Genomic DNA, 18073 nt, shown 5'->3' with positions numbered 1-18073 from the left:
CTGGGGGTAAATGACACCATGCCCAGCCGACTTTTCCTTTTGTTTCTACAAAAAGATTTTGTCTCTTTGTAAAAGGTTTTTTGTCTGGTTTCCTGGATCAGGTTTGCACATCAGGAATTGGAGTCCTTTGCACATTCAACTACGTAGATTTCCACCTTGTGGTAGATTCTACCTGTGGTTTCTACCGCGTGGTTCTAGAGGGAATTATCAACAGTAGGCCGGGCGCGGTGGCTCTTGCCTGTAATCCCAGCACTTCGGGAGGCTGAGGCGGACAGATCACGAGGTCAGGAGTTGGAGACCATCCTGGCTAACACGGTGAAACCCTGGCTCTACTAAAAATACAAAAAATTAGCTCGGTGTCATGGTGTACGCCTTTAATCCCAGCTACTCAGGAGGCTGAGGCAGGAGAATGGTGTGAACCCAGCAGGCGAAGGTTGCAGTGAGCCGAGATCGCACCACTGCACTCCAGCCCTGAGCGACAGTGTGTGACTCCGTCAAAAAAAAAACAAACAAAACAAAACCAAAATAAACAGTAGAAATCATCTCCATAAAAATGATTCATTTACAAATCTTGTGGGTGTAGACTCTTTTTAGAATAATGCTTTTGGGGTCGGGCGCGGTGGCTCATGCCTGTAAACCCAGCACTTTGGAAGGTCAAGCTAGGTGGATCACCTGAAGTCAGGAGTTTGAGACCAGCCTGACCAACACGGTGAAACCCCCTCTCTACTAAAAATACAAAAATTGGCCAGATGCAGTGGCTCACGCCTGTAATCCTAGCACTTTGGGAGGCCAAGATGGGCAATCACCTGAGGTCGGGAGTTAGAGATCAACCTGACCAACATGGCGAAACCCCGTCTCTCCTAAAAATACAAAAAAAAAAAAAAATTAGCCAGGTGTGGTGGCGCATGCCTGTAATCTGAGCTACTTGGGAGGCTGAGGCAGGAGAATCGCTTGAACCCAAGAGGCGGAGGTTGCAGTGAGCCAAGATTGCACCATTGCACTCCAGCCTGGGCAACAAGAACTAAACTTCATCTCAAAAATAAAAATAAAAATAAATAAAAACATTAGCTGGGCATGGTGGTGGACACCTGTAATCCCAGCTACTCAGGAGGCTGAGGCACAATTGTTTGAAAGAGAATCACTTGAACCCGGAAGGCAGAGGTTGCAGTAAGCCGAGATCACACCATGGCACTCCAGCCTGGGCGACAGAGCAAGACTCTGTCTCAAAATATATATATATATGTGTGTGTGTGTATATATACACACACACACACACACACATATAAAAAAGGAATAATCCTTTTGGGGTTTTATGTCATTTGTTCCTTTCTTCCTATTTAGGTCATTTTTGTTATGCATATTTTTTTCCAAATTGTCCTTTAATCAGGACATATTTTTAACTCAGATATTTGTTATGCCTACTTTTTCAAGATTTCTCTATAAATTTGCATTTTAGATCAGTGAGGGAAAAACACACCACGTAGACCCTCAAACACCATGGGTTTCAACTTCGAAGGTCCACTTATATGCAGGTTTTTTTCAACCGAACTCAGAAAATACAGTATTTGAGGGATGTGAAACTCAAATATATAAAAGCCCAACTTTTCATGTACACAGTTCCGCAAGGCCAACTGTGCGACTTGAGTATGGCAGATTTGGGTATGAGGGTGATATGGTTTGGGTCATGTTAAATTATAATACCCAGCTGGCCACAGTGGCTCACGCCTGTAATCCCAGCACTTTGGGAGGCCGAGGCAGGTGGATCACCTAAGGTCAGGAGTTCGAGACCACCCTGGCCAACATGATGAAACCCCCGTCTCTACTAAAAATACAAAAATTAGCTGGGCATGGTGGTACATGCCTGTAATCCGAGCTACCTGGGAGGCTGAAGCAGGAGAACTGCTTGAAGCCAGGAGGCAGAGGCTGCAGTGAGCTGAGATTGCACTACTGCACTACAGCCTGGGTGACAAAGCAAGACGCCATCTCAGGAAAAAAAAAAAAAAAATTATAATCCCCAGTGTTGGAGGTGCGTCTGGTGGGAGGCGACTGGATCATGGGGGTAGGTTTCCCCTTTCGTGCTGTACTCATGAGAGTGAGTGACTTATCATGATTGCTGGTTGTTTAAAAGTGTGCAGCACCTCCCGTCTTTCTCTCTCTTCCTCCTGCTCTGGCCATGTAAGACATTCCTGCTTCCCCTTTGCCTTCCGCCATGACTGTCAGTTTCCTGAGGCCTCCCCAGCCACGCTTCCTGTACAGGCTGCGGAACTGTGAGTCAATTAGACCTCTTTTCTTTATAAACTACCCAGTCTCAGATAGTTCTTTATAGCAGTATGAGAATGAACTAATACAAAGGGCTTGTGTCCTGGAACCAATCCCCTCCAAATATGAAGGGCTGACTTTATTTTATAGTGGTACAAAGGCTAGTACAGTGGCTCCCACCTGTAATCCAGCACTTTGGGAGGCCAAGGTATGAGGATCGCTTGAACCTGGGAGCTTGAGGCTGCAGTGAGCTATGATCACGGCACTGCACTCCAACCTGACCAACAGAGCAAAACCCTGTCTCAAAAAAAAAAAGTAATAATAGGCTGGGGAAGGGGTCTCATGCCTGTAATCCCAGCACTTTGAGAGGCCAAGCAGGCAGATCACAAGGTCAGGAGTTCAAGACCAGCCTGGCCAAAATGGGGAAACCCTGTCTCTACTAAAATACAAAAATTAGCTGGGTGTGGTGGCAGGAATCTGTAATCCCAGCTACTAGGAAAGCTGAGGCACGAGCATTGCTTGAACCCAGGAGGCAGAGGTTGCAGTGAGCGGAGATGGCGCCACTGCCCTCTAGCTTGAGGAACAAATCGAGACCCCCTCTCAAAAAAAAAAAAAAGAAAAGAAAAAAAATGGTTGAAAATGTTTTTCTTCCCAATAAATTCATGGTTGCTATGAAACTATCAAACAGTAACACAAAAAAAATGAAATTCCTAGATCTATTTCTACAGAGTTTTCCAACGTTTCTCTTTTATATTGATTAGTGTCACTAGAGATTTGTCTATCACTTGTTCATTTTTCCAAAGATAAAATTTTTGTTTATTATTTTTTCCTCTCTTCCCTAGTAAGAGAGAAAATAAAACTCTTACGGCTATCATCTTCCAATATCAAGATAACATGAAAACTCCTATAAAATGAAAGTGAAGGGGAACATTGTAATTCTAATTACAAAATGAGAGCTAAAAATATATGCAACTATGTAATTTAGGACATGGATAAAACTGCTGTAATAGAGTTCCCAAAATAAAAGTGCCCTAAAAATTACTGATAAAGCCGAACGTGGTGGCTCATATCTGTAATCCCAGCATTTTGGAAGGCTGACGTGGATGGATCACTTGAGGCTAGAAGTTCGAGACCAGCCTGGGCAACATGGCAAAACCCTGTCTCTACTAAAAAATACAAAAATGGCCTGTAGTGGTGGCTCATGCTTGTAATCCCAGCACTTTGGGAGGCCAAGGCAGGTGGATCCTGAGGTCAAGAGATCAAGACCATCATGGCCAACATGGTGAAATCCCGTCTCTACTAAAAATGCAAAAATTAGCTGGGCAGGGTGGTGCGCACCTGTAGTCCCAGCTACTCGGGAGGCTGAGGCAGGAGAATCGCTTGATCCCAGGAGGCGGAGGTTGCAGTGAGCCAAGAATGCACTACTGCACTCCAGCCTGGCAACAGAGCAAGATTCTGTCTCAAAAAAAAAAAAAATTTTGCCAGGTGTAGTGGTACACACCTGTAGTCCTAGCTACTTGGAAGGCTAAGGCAGGAGGATTGCTTGAACCCAGAAGGTAGAAGTTGCAGTAAGCCAAGATCATGCCACTAATCCCCAAGCCTGGGCAACAGAGTGAGACTATCTCAAAAAAACAAAAAAGAAATCACCAGTGATTATTTCTCATAAAAAAAATCCATGTGGCTCCAAAGGAGTCAGAAAACTAGACTCCCAAATGAGTGCTCTAGCTGGGCCTGGTGGTTCACACCTGTAATCCCAGCACTTTGGGAGGCTACAGTGGGAGGATCGATTGAGCCCAGTTCAAGATCAGCCTGGGCAACATGGCAAGACATCGTCTCTAAAAAACTTTTTTCTCATGCCTGTAATCCCAGCACTTTGGGAGGCTGAGACGGGCAGCTCACGAGGTCAGGAGATCGAGACCATCCTGGCTAACATGGTCAAACCCCGTCTCTAATAAAAATACAAAAAATTAGCCAGGCGTGGTGGCAGGCGCCTATAGTCCCAGCTACTCGAGAGGCTGAGGCAGAAAAATGGCGTAAACCTGGGAGGCGGAGCTTGCAGTGAGCCGAGTTCGTGCCCCTGCACTCCAGCCTGGGCGACAGAGCAAGATTCCGTATCAAAATTTTTTTTAAATTAACCGGGCATGCTGGCATGCACCTCTACTCCCAGCTACTGCAGAGGCTGAGATGGGAGGATTGCTTGAGACTAGGACATCAAAGCACTACAACGAGCCATGATCACGTCACTGCGCTCCAGTCTGGGTAACAGAGCAAGACACTGTCTCAAAAAAAAAAACAAAACAAAAAAACTGCTCTACCATCCCTAGAGCAGGTATGGTTCAAGATGGCCAGGTCTGTATTTCAGCCAGCAGTAAGAGGGGAAAAGGAAGGGACAGAATGCCCCCCACCCCAATTTTTTTTTTTTTTTTTGAGATGGAGTCTCGCTCTGTCGCCCAGTCTAGAATGCAGTGGTGGCATCTCCACTCACTGCAACCTCCGCCTCCTGGGGTCAAGCAATTCTCCTGCTTCAGCCTCCTGAGTAGCTGGGATTACAAGCACCTGCCACCATGTCTGGCTGATTTTTGTATTTTTAAGCAGAAACAGGGTTTCACCATGTTCGCCAGGCTGGACTCGAACTCCTGACCTCAAGTGATCTGCCCCCCTTAGCTTCACAAAGTGCTGGGATTACAGACATGAGCCACCATACCCGGCCCGAATGCCCTTTCTTTTAAGAGCTTGATTCAGAAAAGGCACAAGTCACTTCTGCTCATATCCCATTGAACAGATCTCAGTTACGTGGCCACCTCCATCTGCAAAGAAGGCTGGAAAATGGAGTCTCCATTCTGGGAGGGCAACTCCTAGCTAAAAATTGAAGGCTCTATTGCATTAGAAGGAGAGAACAGATATTGGGAAATAACCAGCGGTCTCCACCACAGGGAAAAGATAGGACGCAGGGAACACCGGGGGAACAAGTGAAACAGACAAGTGATATTAACCAGGAGTTCCCTCCCAACTGAGTTAAACTACGCATAGTGTTGAAGTTAATGTTTTCATTTTCTCCCATTTCACCAAAGGATAAACCTTTGCTGTTCTAGGGATAGGAAAAGAAATAATAAGCAGTAATAGCTGCCTGGATATGCTGCATAGGGCTGGAGACAAGGGACTCTAATTGCCCTGCTTATTGGCTGGGCACGGTGGCTCACGCCTGTAATCCCAACACATTGGGAGGCTGACGCAGACCTCCCTTGAGGTCAAGAGTTCAAAAACCAGCCTGGCCAACATGGTGAAACCTTGTCTCTACCAAAAACAAAGAAAAATAAGCCAAGTGTGGTGGCAGACACCTGTAACCCCACCTACTTGGGAGGCCAAGACAGGAGAATTGCTTGAACCTGGGAGGTAGAGGTTGCACAGTGAGCCAAGATTGTGCCACCGCACTGCAGCCTGGGTGACAGAGCAAGACTTCATCTCAAAAAAAATAAATAATAAATAAATAAATAATAAAAATACAAAAGTTAGCTGGGCGTGGTGGTGCATGCCTGTTGTCCCAGCTACTCAGGAGGCTGAGGCAGGAGAATTGCTTGAACCCAGGAGGCGGAGGTTGCAGTGAGTCAAGATCGCACCACTGCAGTCCACAGAGTGAGACTCTGCCTCAAAAAAAAAAAAAATATATATATATATATATAGCCCTGCTTATAGATGTTCATTTTTTCCATTTATTTGAAAAGCAGAATAAACGTATGATGTAACAAATCAATGTAAACATAAAGTATCATCCTGCTACTACCAATCATATAAAATCATACTAAGACATTCACATGCAATATGATTATTAATATCGTTGGTCCCACCTACTGGGGAGGCTGAGGCAGGAGAATCACTTGAACTTCGGAGGCGGAGGCTGCAGTGAGCTGAGATTGTGCCACTGCACTCCAGCCGGAGTGACAGAGCAAGACTCCGTCTCAAAAACAAACAAAAACACCCTTAGGTAATGATCACCAATGACTGCTGACATCTTTTTGAAAAAAATAAGAAAACCAGACACCCTGTCCATCTACATGGCTGTATACAACATCACCTATGAGTAATCCTGGAAAAAAAAAAAGAACTTGAGTCTAGGCCTCTTGATCTAATTAACAAATTACAGGACATACAAGGCAGTAGAAAAATGTCAGATGACACCACAATGAGACAATCTGCAAAATCCAGGCTGCAACAAATTCTACACTTTTTTCTACAAATAAAATGCAAACAGAGAGAGGGAGGGAGGAAAGGAAGAGAGGATGAAGGAATCTATGGATCACAAGAGAATGAAGGAAAATATCACTAGTGATATATGGATCCTATTATCTAAACAAGAGCTCACTGAACTTTCCAATTCATGTGCTTCCTCTTGTTAACTGCACTGACTCATTCCGTGTCTTCTGTGCCATCCTGTTTCCAGGTCTCCACTGGGAAAAAATAGCAACAGGAAAAATGGCATTTTATCAGGGGCGTGTACTAGGAAGATGCTTAACATTGTCTCCATGGTTTGATATTTTATATTGTATATAATGAATATATATATTTATAATATAAAATATATTTGTATGTAAAATATAAAAATATAGATATATAAAATATAAATATAAAATAGGTCAGGCACAGTGGCTCACACCTGTAATCTCAGCACTTTGAGAGGCCAAGGTGGGTGGATCACCTGAGATCAGGAGTTCGAGACCAGCCTGGCCAACATGGTGAAACCCCCGTCTCTATTAAATACAAAAATTACCTGGGTGTGGTGGCAGGTGCCTATAATCCCAGCTACTCTGGAGGCTGAGGCAGGAGAATCGCTTGACTCAGGAGGTGGAGGCTGCAGCAAGCTGAGATCGCACCATTGCACTCTAGCCTGGGTGACAGAGTAAGACTCTGCCTCAAAAAAAAAAATTATATATGTAATGTAAAACATTATTTATATGTAATATATTGCATAAATATATTTTATATGTAATATAAATGTTTATATATATTACATACATTGGCTCATTGCAGCCTCTGCCTCCCAGGTTGTAGCGATTCTCCTGCCTCAGCCTCCCAAGTAGCTGGGACTACAGGCGCACACCACCACACCCAGCAGATTTTCATATTTATATAAAAATATATAAATACAAAGCTATTTATATATAAATTACAAAATATATTTTATATATCATTTGTACTATATATTTTATATAATATGGTTTGTATTATATAATACTGTATATTACATAAAATGTTTTATATTATAAAGATCTTTATATCATAGTTCATATTATAAATATATAGTTTATGTCATATGTAATATGTAATGGATAATATCTTTTTTTTTTTTTTTTTGAGACAGAGTCTTGCTCTGTCACCCAGGCTAGAGTGCAGTGGCGCGGTCTCTGCTCACTGCAAGCTCCGCCTCCCGGGTTCACACCATTCTCCTGCCTCAGCCTCCTCAGTAGCTGGGACTACAGGCACCCACCACCACGCCTGGCTAATTTTTTGTATTTTTAGTAGCGACGGGGCTGTACCGTGTTAGCCAGAATGGTCTCGATCTGACCTCGTGATCCGCCTGCCTCGGCCTCCCAAAGTGCTGGGATTACAGGTAGAAGCCACTGTGCCCAGCCACATTTTTAATTTAATTTTATTTTTTTTTGAGAGTCTTGCTCTGTCACCCAGGCTGGAGTAAAGTGGGGCAATCTGGGCTCCCTGCAGCCTCTGCCTCCCAGATTCAAGTGATCTCGCCACCTCAGCCTCCCAAGTACCTAGCATTACAGACATGTATCACCATGCCTGGCTAATTTTTTTTGTTTGAGACAGAGTCTCGCTCTGTCACCCAGGCTGGAGTGCAGTGGGGCGATCTTGGCTCATTGCAACCTCTGCCTCCCAGGTTCTAGTGATTCTCCTGCCTCAGCCTCCCGAGTATCTGGGACTATAGGTGCACATCACCACATCCAGCTAATTTTTGTATTTTTAGTAGAGATGAGGTTTCACCATGTTGGCCGGGATGGTCTCCATCTCTTGACCTGGTAATCTGCCCGCCTCGGCCTCCCGAAGTACTGGGATTACAAGCGTGAGCTACTGTGCCTGGCCATTTTTTTTGTATTTTTAGTAGGGAAGGGGTTTCACCATGTTGTCCAGGCTGGTCTTGAACTCCTGACCTCGAGTGATCTGTGTACCTCAGCCTCGCAAAATGCTAGGATTACAGGTGTGAGCCATCGCGCTGGGCCTATAATACATATTATATATTACATATAAATAATACATTTTCATATTCCAATGTTTTCCTTTTCACTTTTTAGAAGAAGGGTCTCACTCTGTTGCTCAGGCTGGAGTGCAGTGGTGCGGTCATAGCTCACTGCACCCTCGACTTTCTGGACTCAAGAGATCCTCCCACCTCAGCCTACCAAGTATCTGGGACTACAGGCGCACACCACCATGCCTGGCTAATTTTTGTATCTTTTGTAGAGGCAAGGTTTCACTCTGTTGCCCAGGCTGGTCTTGCACTCCAGGCTTCAAGCGATCCTCCTGCCTCAGACTCCCGAAGTGCTAGGATTGCGGGTGTGAGCCACCAAGATGAATTTCTTGATTCCTCCAAAAATAGAAGCCATGGAGGCTCCTGAAAGCCTGGTGGCTGCCAATGTTTTTTCAACAACCCCCTGCCCTTTTTTTTTTTTATCATAAGGCAGCCTCCTGTCTCCTCTGCAGAGCACCTGTTTCACCTCTGTATACAGGACACCTCCAGTGAGCTTTGTCCCCTCATGGTAGCCCTGAGAGAGCAACTAACCCTGTTCTGCACCTGGGGAAACTGTAGCCCAGATTGTTTAGCCAATGTTCAGTAAGTTAGTGGCCAGGTAGTATATTAGTCCGTTCTCGCACTGCTATAAAGAAATACCCATCGGCCAGGCACAGTGGCTTACGCCTGTAGTCCCAGCACTTTGGGAGGCCGAGGCAGGTGGATCACGAGGTCAGGAGAGAGAGACCATCCTGGTTAACACAGTGAAACCCCGTCTCCACTAAAAATACAAAAAAATTAGCCGGGCGTGGTGGTGGGCGCCTGTACTCCCAGCTACTCAGGAGGCTGAGGCAGGCGAATGGCATGAACCTGGGAGTCGGAGCTTGCAGTGAGCTGAGATCACGCCACTGCACCCCAGCCTGGGCAACAGAGCGAGACTCCGTCTCAAAAAAGAAATACTCAGTGGCTGACAGCTATAATCCCAGAACTTTGGGAGGCCAAGTCAGGCAGATCACTTGAGGCCAGGAGTTCGAGACCAGCCTAGCTAACATGGTGAAACCCCATCTCTACTACAAATACAAAAATTAGCCAGGCATGGTGGCAGGTACCTGTGGTCCCAGCTACTCTGGAGGCTGAGGCAAGAGAATCACTTGAACCCAGGAGGCGGAGGTTGCAGTGAGCTGAGATCACACCACTGCATTCCAGCCTAGGTAACAGAGTGAGACTCGGACTCAAAAACAAAAACCAAACAGAATAAATAAATAAACCCAAGACTGGGTAATTTATGACGGAAAGAGGTTTAATTGACTCACAGTTCCACATTGCTGGGAAGGCCTCAGGAAAATTACTGTCATGGCGAAAGGCAAAGGAGAAGCAGGCACCTTCTCAGGAGGCAGGATGGAGTGAGTGCAAGCAGGGGAAGTGCCAGTGCTTATAAAACCATCGGACACCTCAAGACTCACTCACTATCACGAGAGCAGAATGGGGGAAACTGCCCCCACGATCCGTTTACCTCCACCTGTCCCGCTCTTGACACGTAGGGATTATGGGATTACAATTCAAGATGAGATTCTAGGTGGGGACCCAAACCCTAACCATACCAGGTAGGGACTAGAAATCTGCTTCCCAACTCCTACTCCAATGCTATGCTCTCTGGACACTGTGTCCCAGTCCTGGAAGGAAAGAGAACAAGAAACTCAGATGGCCTGGACTGAGGGCAAAGGAGGGTGAGGCTGGCACTGACATCCTCAGATGCTCCTGCATCATCGTGTATATGAAACCCAAGCCCAAGCTTCATGCCCTGCCCCCCAAAAGCAGGGAACGCACACTATAGCAAATGCTAAGCCAGCTCTCTAGCACGTGAAACAGTCTTGTCCAGAGACAGGAGACGGCTGCTCTCCTGTGGTTCTTCAAGGCTGCTTTCTCTTTTCTCCATTTAGCATTTTTGGACTGCGGTTGACCTCGGGTAACTGACTGTTAATGAGGGGAAACCACTGTAGTTCAAAACTCCAGTCTTGGTGGGGCGCTGTGGCTCAGGCCTGCAATCCCAGCACTTTGGGAGGCTGAGGTGGGAGGAGCACTTGAAGCCAGGAGTTCCAGACCAGCCTGTGCAACATAGCGACATCCCATCTCTACAAAAAATGTAAAGATTAGCCAGGCATGGTGATGTATGCCTGTTGTCCCAGCTGCTTGGGAGGCTGAGGTGGGAGGATTGCTTGAGCAAACCTCCAAACCTCCTCCAAACCATGAGTTCAAGACTGCGGTCAGCTATGATTGCACCACTGCACTCCAGCCTGTGCAACAGAGTGAGACTCTGTCTTAAAAGTAAATAGGCTGGGCATGGTGGCTCACGCCTGTAATCCTAGCACTTTGGGAGGCTGAGGCAGGAGGATCATCACATTCCCACTTCTGTCCTCATCGCCCATCCCTCACCTCCCTTCTCATCCTAGAAGAGCAAAAGGATTGCTTTTATTGATGAACTGTACATTGTATGCGAACACACAGGACCTCAGTGTGCAGTTTGATGGGTTTAGACACCCATGTAACTGAAACCCAATCAGGATACAGCAGTGTCCATGCTCCCAGAAAGCTCCTTCATGTCTCTTTTCACTCAATGCCCTTCCCCTTGGACTGCAAATAGGAAAGGTTCTGATACTTCCCAGAGCACTCAAACTTTCTGGGTCTCTCTGCCAGCCAGCCGTTCTGGGCAAGCCATCTACCCATCAGACCATCAGGCCCCTGAGAAACAGCAGTCACCGGCCACTTCCCTGAAGACACAAGTAATCATGCTGTCCACTCTGCTGGCTGTCACCATGAGGTCGCCCAGGTCAAGCAGCAAGTATACTTTTTTAAAAAAACTTCCTCTGGCCGGGCACGATGGTTCACGCCCGTAATCCCAGCACTTTGGGAAGCTGAGGCAGGTGGATCACCTGAGGTCAGGACTTCCAGCACTGGCCAACATGGTGAAAATAAAAAAAATTAGCTGGGCGTGGTGGCACATGCCCGTAATGCCAGCTACTTGGGAGACTGAGGCAGGAGAATCGCTTCAACCTGGGAGCCAGAGGCTGCAGGGAGCTGAGATCACGCCATTGTACTCCAGTCTGGACAACAGAGTGAGACTCCATCTGAAAAAAAAAAAAAGAGAAAGAAAGAAAGAAAGAAAAGGCAAACTTCCTCTGAAACTTTTCACACAAAGCTTATTCTTCCTTCTCTGTCTGCACCCGAGACCTCACGCTCAGTTTATCCATGGCTAAAATCTATGGCAAAGCCAGCCCTGATCAAGAGGGTAAGGACGCCTGTAATTACCTTAGCAACAGAACATGCTGTGCATTTGAATCACATCATCTCATCCCCATAGCAACACAGAATCGTAGAATCATGGTGCTCTGGAGCCAAGTGGCAACAGGGCTGAGTCCAACCTCTTAGATTAAAACAAAACCCAACAGAAACAAACAAAGTCGTTGACCACTCAGATAGATTTCATAGCCTTGTACCTATTTTTTTGTCATTTGGACATACAATGGAACTTTGATACCAGTAAGATAGCAGGGAACATCCACTTGGGCTGCTGGGTTTTTGGCTGATTTAATCAGAGGCTTTGTCCTATGTTATTAGGAACAAAAAAGAATTTTTTGATTGATGGAGGAAGAGCGAGTCGGCCAGGGATGAACGTAGAGATGTTGATATCAGAGACCACAGAGCTGTGGCAAGAATTCCTCGTTCATTTATGAAACCCGTCTTCATGAGATTGCATCCTTCTCTGCCTCTGAGGTCGGCGTGCAAAGAACAACCTTCTCTTTTATCAGCTGGGGACTGTAAAAGGGAAATATTTGCCGGGCGCGGTGGCTCACGCCTGTAATCCCAACACTTTGAGAGGCCGAGATGAGTGGATCACGAGGTCAGGAGATCGAGACAATCCTGACTAATGCAGTGAAACCCCGTCTCTACTAAAAACACAAAAAAATAGCCGAGCGCCTATAGTCCCAGCTACTCGGGAGGCTGAAACAGGAGAATGGCGTGACCCGGGGTGGCGGAGCTTGCAGTGAGCCGGTATCATGCCACCGCACTCCAGCCTGGGCAACAGAGCAAGACTCCATCTCAAAAAAAAAAAAAAAAAAAGGGAAATAAATATTTTCTCTGCAGTCTCCTGACACTAACTCCTGGCCTCAAGGAAGTTCTCCAGGGCAGAGGGTAACAATATGAAATGTAAACATGGGATGTGGGCGGGGGGGGGGCGGTTGGATACCTCATCCTGATATCAGCTCTACCTTTTGGCTATGTCTTGGTCTAATTCAAAACCATGAACTCTGGAGCAGGGGATATCTCAGTAGCTTCCTTAGGAACATGCTACAAGCTGAGATCAACAGAGCAGGGGGCATTGGAGGTTGCACTTCAAAGATGAATGGGGGCCAGGAGCGGAGGCTGATGCGTGTAATCCCAGCACTTTGGGAGGCCCAGGTAGGTGGATCACTTGAGGCCAGGAGTTCAAGGCCAACATGGTGAAACCCTGTCTCTACTAAAAATACAAAAAAATTAGGCGAGCATGGGGTGGCACACACCTGTGGTCTCAGCTACTCAGGAGGCTGAGGCACAAGAATCGCTTGAACCTGGGAGGCGGAGGTTGCAGTGAGTCAAGATAGTGCCACTGAACTCCAGCCTGGGCAACAAAGCAAGACTCCATCTCCAAAAAATAAAAAAGATGAATAAATCCTCTCCAAGCAAGAAACGTCCTGGGGGCAGGAAAGCATCCATTTCTGCATCCTCAGCATCTAGCAGTTTCCAGCATATATCAGGTGCTGAAAAAAACTTTTTAAAAGGCCAGGCACAGTGGCTCACGCCTGTAATCCCAGCACTTTGGGAGGCCGAGGCAGGAGGATCGCTTGAGCCCAGAAGTTTGAGACCCACCTGGGGCAACATGGTGAAACCCTGTCCCTACAAAAAATTAGCCAGGCATGGCGGCACATGCCTGTACTCCCAGATACCCAGGAGGCTGAGATGGGAGGATAACCTGAGCCTGGGAGGTCCAGGCTATAGTGAGTCGTAATTGAGCCACTGCACTCCAGCCTGGACGAGTGAGACCTTGTCTCAAAAACAGAACAAAACAAAACAAAAATCTTGAAAAAACAGACTGGGGGCCATGCGTGGTAGCTCATGCCTGTAAACTCAGCACTTTGGGAGGTCAGGGCCAGCGGACCACCTGAGGTCAGGAGTTCAAGACCAGCCTAGCCAACATGGCGAAACCTTGTCTCTACTAAAAATACCAAAAAATTAGCTGGGCGTGGTGGCACGCGCCTGAAGTCCCGGCTCCTCAGGAGGCTGAGGCACAAGAATCGCTTGAATCTGGGTGGTGGAGGTTGCAGTGAGCTGAGATCTGGCCACTGCACTCCAGCTTGGGTGACAGAGCAAAAGTCTATCTCAATTAAAAAAAATATATATATATATATATACACACACACACACACAAATTAGCTGGGCATGGTGGCGGGCGCCTGTAATCCCAGCTACTTCGGAGCCTGAGACGGGAGAATAGCTTGAACTCGGGAGGCGGAGGTTGCAGTGAGCCGAAATAGCGCCAGTGCACTCCAGCCTGGGCAACAGAGCAAGATTCCATCTCAAAAAACAAAAAAAAGAGACTGGGTTTGCCATGTTGCCCACACTGGTCTCAAGCTCCTGGCCTCAAGTGATCCTCCTTGCTCGGCCTTCCAAAGTGCTGGATTACAGGCTGGAGCCACCATATCTGGGCCTGAAAAAACTATGTCCTCGTGTTACAGGCGCATATTTGACAGGCTCATTTAAATATCCCCACTTCCATCAGGAACTGACCAAAGCTACCAAGGGTCATGGGGGAGAAATCCACCAGCCTTATCAAACCCCCACAACCCTACGGTTTCACATATGGGTGGACCAAGTGCCTACAAACAGCCACATAGGACTTGCAGTTTGGCACAGAAGGATCTTGGAAGTCACCACGCTGAGCTCACAAGTAAAAAGCTGTACAAACTGAAAAGTCAACAACTCCTCTGAAATCCGTCCGCGGAGGGAGGTCACAGGGCAAACTCCCCGCGGCAAAATTGGAGAGACAGGTGGATACAGAGAATTAAAACTTACCTGCGTAGAAACCCACGGGCAGAAGCCCCACACGGGACCCAGTGAAGAGGGGTGGGAAGAGCAGAAGGCTGAGGAGCTGAATTGCTGTGCCCCGCTGAAGAAGTCTGAGACAAAAACTCCCAGCAGGGCCGGGCGCGGTGGCTCACGCCTGTAAACCCAGCACTTGGGGAGGCCAAGGCATGGGATCACGAGGTCAGGAGTTCTAGACCATCCTGGCTAACATGGTGAAACCCCGTCTCTACTAAAAATACACAAAATTAGCCAGGCGTAGTGGCAGGCGCCTGTAGTCCCAGCTACTGGGGAGGTTGAGGCAGGAGAATCGCTTGAACCCGGGAGGCGGAGCTTGCAGTGAGCAGAGATCACGCCATTGCACTCCAGCCTGGGCGACGGAGCGAAACTCCGTCACAAAACAAAACAAAACAAAATTTAAAAAACCTCCGAGCGGACCCAGACAGGGCGCCCTGTGCTCTTGTGAGTTTTACCTACAGAGGCTCAACCAGGTTCTCAGAGTGAATATTAGAGAAAAATCCCCTCGTGCCTCCACCGGGGGGAGGGGAAAAGAGACAAGCCCGGGCTTTCTGTTCTTAACAAGGTCAACCCTCAGGAGAAACTACTTAACCACAGCTGAACCTGCTGGGGCTTCATCAGTGCCTACCTGACCTGGGGGAAGAAAAATACCCAACTCCAGCTGGCCCTAGCCTTCCACCTGGAGAAAAGGAAAAACCCAACCCCAGCCCCCAGGAGCCGTCCTGTCCCGCCTCAGCAGGTGACTTGGGGTGTTAATAAGCACTTATGAAGTCCAGTCCAGAGGCACAGGCTCACTAAAGGATTAAGATCTGGCCAGGCACAGCCGGGAACGGTGGCTCACACCTGTAACTCCAGCACTTTGGGAGGCCGAGGCAGGCGCATCACGAGGTCAGGAGATCAAGACCATCCTGGCTAACACGGTGAAACCCCGTCTCTACTAAAAATACAAAAAATTAGCCTGGTGTGGTGGCGGGCGCCTGTGGTCCCAGCTACTCAGGAGGCTGAGGGAGGAGAATGGCATGAACCTGGGAGGAGGAGCTTGCAGTGAGCTGAGATAGCAACACTGCACTCCAGCCTGGGCGACAAAGTGAGACTCCGTCTCAAGAAAAAAAGATCTGGCCGTGCACAATGGCTCATGCTCAGAATCCCAGTACTTTGGAAGGTTGAGGTGGAAGGATTGCTTGAGCTCAGGAGTTTAAGACCAGCCTGAGCAATATAGTGAGACCTCATCTTTTTAAAAAAATAATTTAAAACAAAGATTAAGACCTGCTCAGAGGAGCATTATAGAAGGCTTCTCCTCCCACCACACCTTACCACCACTCTCCCCCAGGTCTATCTATAGCAGCTCCTTTTACCCAATAAATTATGTCCAGTTATCGGGAAAAAAATTACGAGGCATAATGAAATGCAAAAAACATCCAGAAGCTTTGTAGATGATGTTTTTCTAAAAAGTCAGCCGTGCACGGCGGCTCACGCCTCTCATCTCAGCACTTTGGGAGGCCAAGGCAGGCGTATCACCTGAGGTCGGGAGTTCGAAACCAGCCTGGCCAACATGGTGAAACCCGTGTCTACTAAAAAAATACAAAAATTAGTCAGGCATGGCTGTGTGCACCTGTGGTCCCAGCTACTCGGGAGGCTGAGGCAGGAGAATCATTTGAACCCAGGAGGCGGAGGTTGCAGTGAGCCAAGATGGCACCGCTGCACTCCAGCCTGGGTGACAGAGCAAGATGCCATCTCTAAATAAATAAATAAAGAGGTGTAGAAAGCCATACCGTGATAATACTAAACAAAGCAGACTTCAAAGCAAAGAAAGTTGTCAGAGCTTAAGAGGCATTACAGCCAGGTGTTCCATTCACATCGATAATCCCAGCACTTTAGGAAACCAAGGTGGTTGGGGGGATTGCTTGAGCCCAGGAGTTTGTGATCAACCTGGGCAACATAGCAAGACCCTGTCTCTACAATAAATAATAATAAAAAAAAAATCAGCTGGTCATGGTGGTGCATACCTGTAGTCCCAGCTACTTAGGAGACCAAAACTGGAGGATCACTTGATCCTGGGAGCTCCAGACTTCAGTGAGTCATGGTCACACCACTGTACTCCCAGCCTGGGTGACAGAATGAGACCCTGTGTCAAAAAAAAAGGGGGGGGGGCATTACAGAATGATAAAGGAGTCAATTCTCCAAAAACACATAATTCATCCCTAATGTGTATGCACCTAACAAAAGCATCAAAATACATGAGGTTAGAAGTGCTGGAACTAGGCCGGGCACGGTGGCTCACGCCTGGAATCCCAGCACTTTGGGAGGCCGACAAGGGTGGATCACCTGAGGGCAGGAGTTCAAGACCAGCCTGGCCAACATGGTGAAACCCCATCTCTACTAAAAATACAAAAAATTAGCCGGGAGTGGTGGCAGGCGCCTGTAATCCCAGCTACTTGGAAGGCTGAGGCAGGAGAATCGCTTCAACCAGGGAGGTGGAAGTTGCAGTGAGCTGAGATTGCACCATTGTACTCCAGCCTGGGCGACAAGAATGAAATTCTGTCTCAAAAAAAAAAAAAAAAAAAAAAAAAAAAGTGGTGGAATGGCACAGAGAAATTGATAAAGTATGATGGTACTTCAAGACTTACTGTAAAGCTACGGTAACCAGGACGGTGTGATATTAGTGGAAAAATAGATAAATAGATCAATGAGCCAGGTGCAGTGTCTCACGCCTGTAATCCCAGCACTTTGGGAGGCCAACGCAGGTGGTTCACTTAAGGTCAGGAGAATGAGACCACCCTGGACAACATGGCGAAACACTGTCTCTTAAAAAACAAAATAGACCAATTGAATAGAACAGAGATCTCAGAAACAGACCCACATAAATAGAGTCAAATGATCTTTGACGGAAGAGCAAAGGCGATACAACGAGCAAAGACAAAGACGGTCTTTCTAACAAATGTTGCTGAACAATTGGATGGATTGGATGGACATCCACATGCAAAAAACTAAGTCCAGACTCTGACCTTACACACTTCACAGAATTAATTCAGATGGATCAGAGACCTAAATGTTAAGTTCAAAACCATAAAGCTTTTAGAAGGTAACACAGGAGAAAATCTAGATAACCTCAGGTTTGGCAATGACTTTTTAGATACAACGCCAAAGGTGGGATTCATGAAAGAAAGAATTGGGCTGCACGCGGTGGCTCACGCCTGTCATCCCAGCACTTTGGGAGGCTGAGGCGGGCAGATAACCGGGGGTCGGGGGTTCGAGACCAGCCTGACCAACAAGGAGAAACCCCATCTCTACTAAAAATACAAAATTAGCCAGGTGTGCCGGAACATGCCTGTAATCCCAGCTACTCGGGAGGCTGAGGCAGAAGAATCGCTTGAACCTGGGAGCGGAGGTTGCAGTGAGCCGAGATAGTGCCATTGCACTCCAGCCTGGGAAATGAGTGAAATT

The sequence above is a fragment of the Pan troglodytes genome, chromosome 6 (genome assembly GCF_028858775.2).
Source record: "Pan troglodytes isolate AG18354 chromosome 6, NHGRI_mPanTro3-v2.0_pri, whole genome shotgun sequence".
NCBI lineage: Eukaryota > Metazoa > Chordata > Mammalia > Primates > Hominidae > Pan > Pan troglodytes.
Note: the sequence above shows the minus strand (reverse complement) of the source record.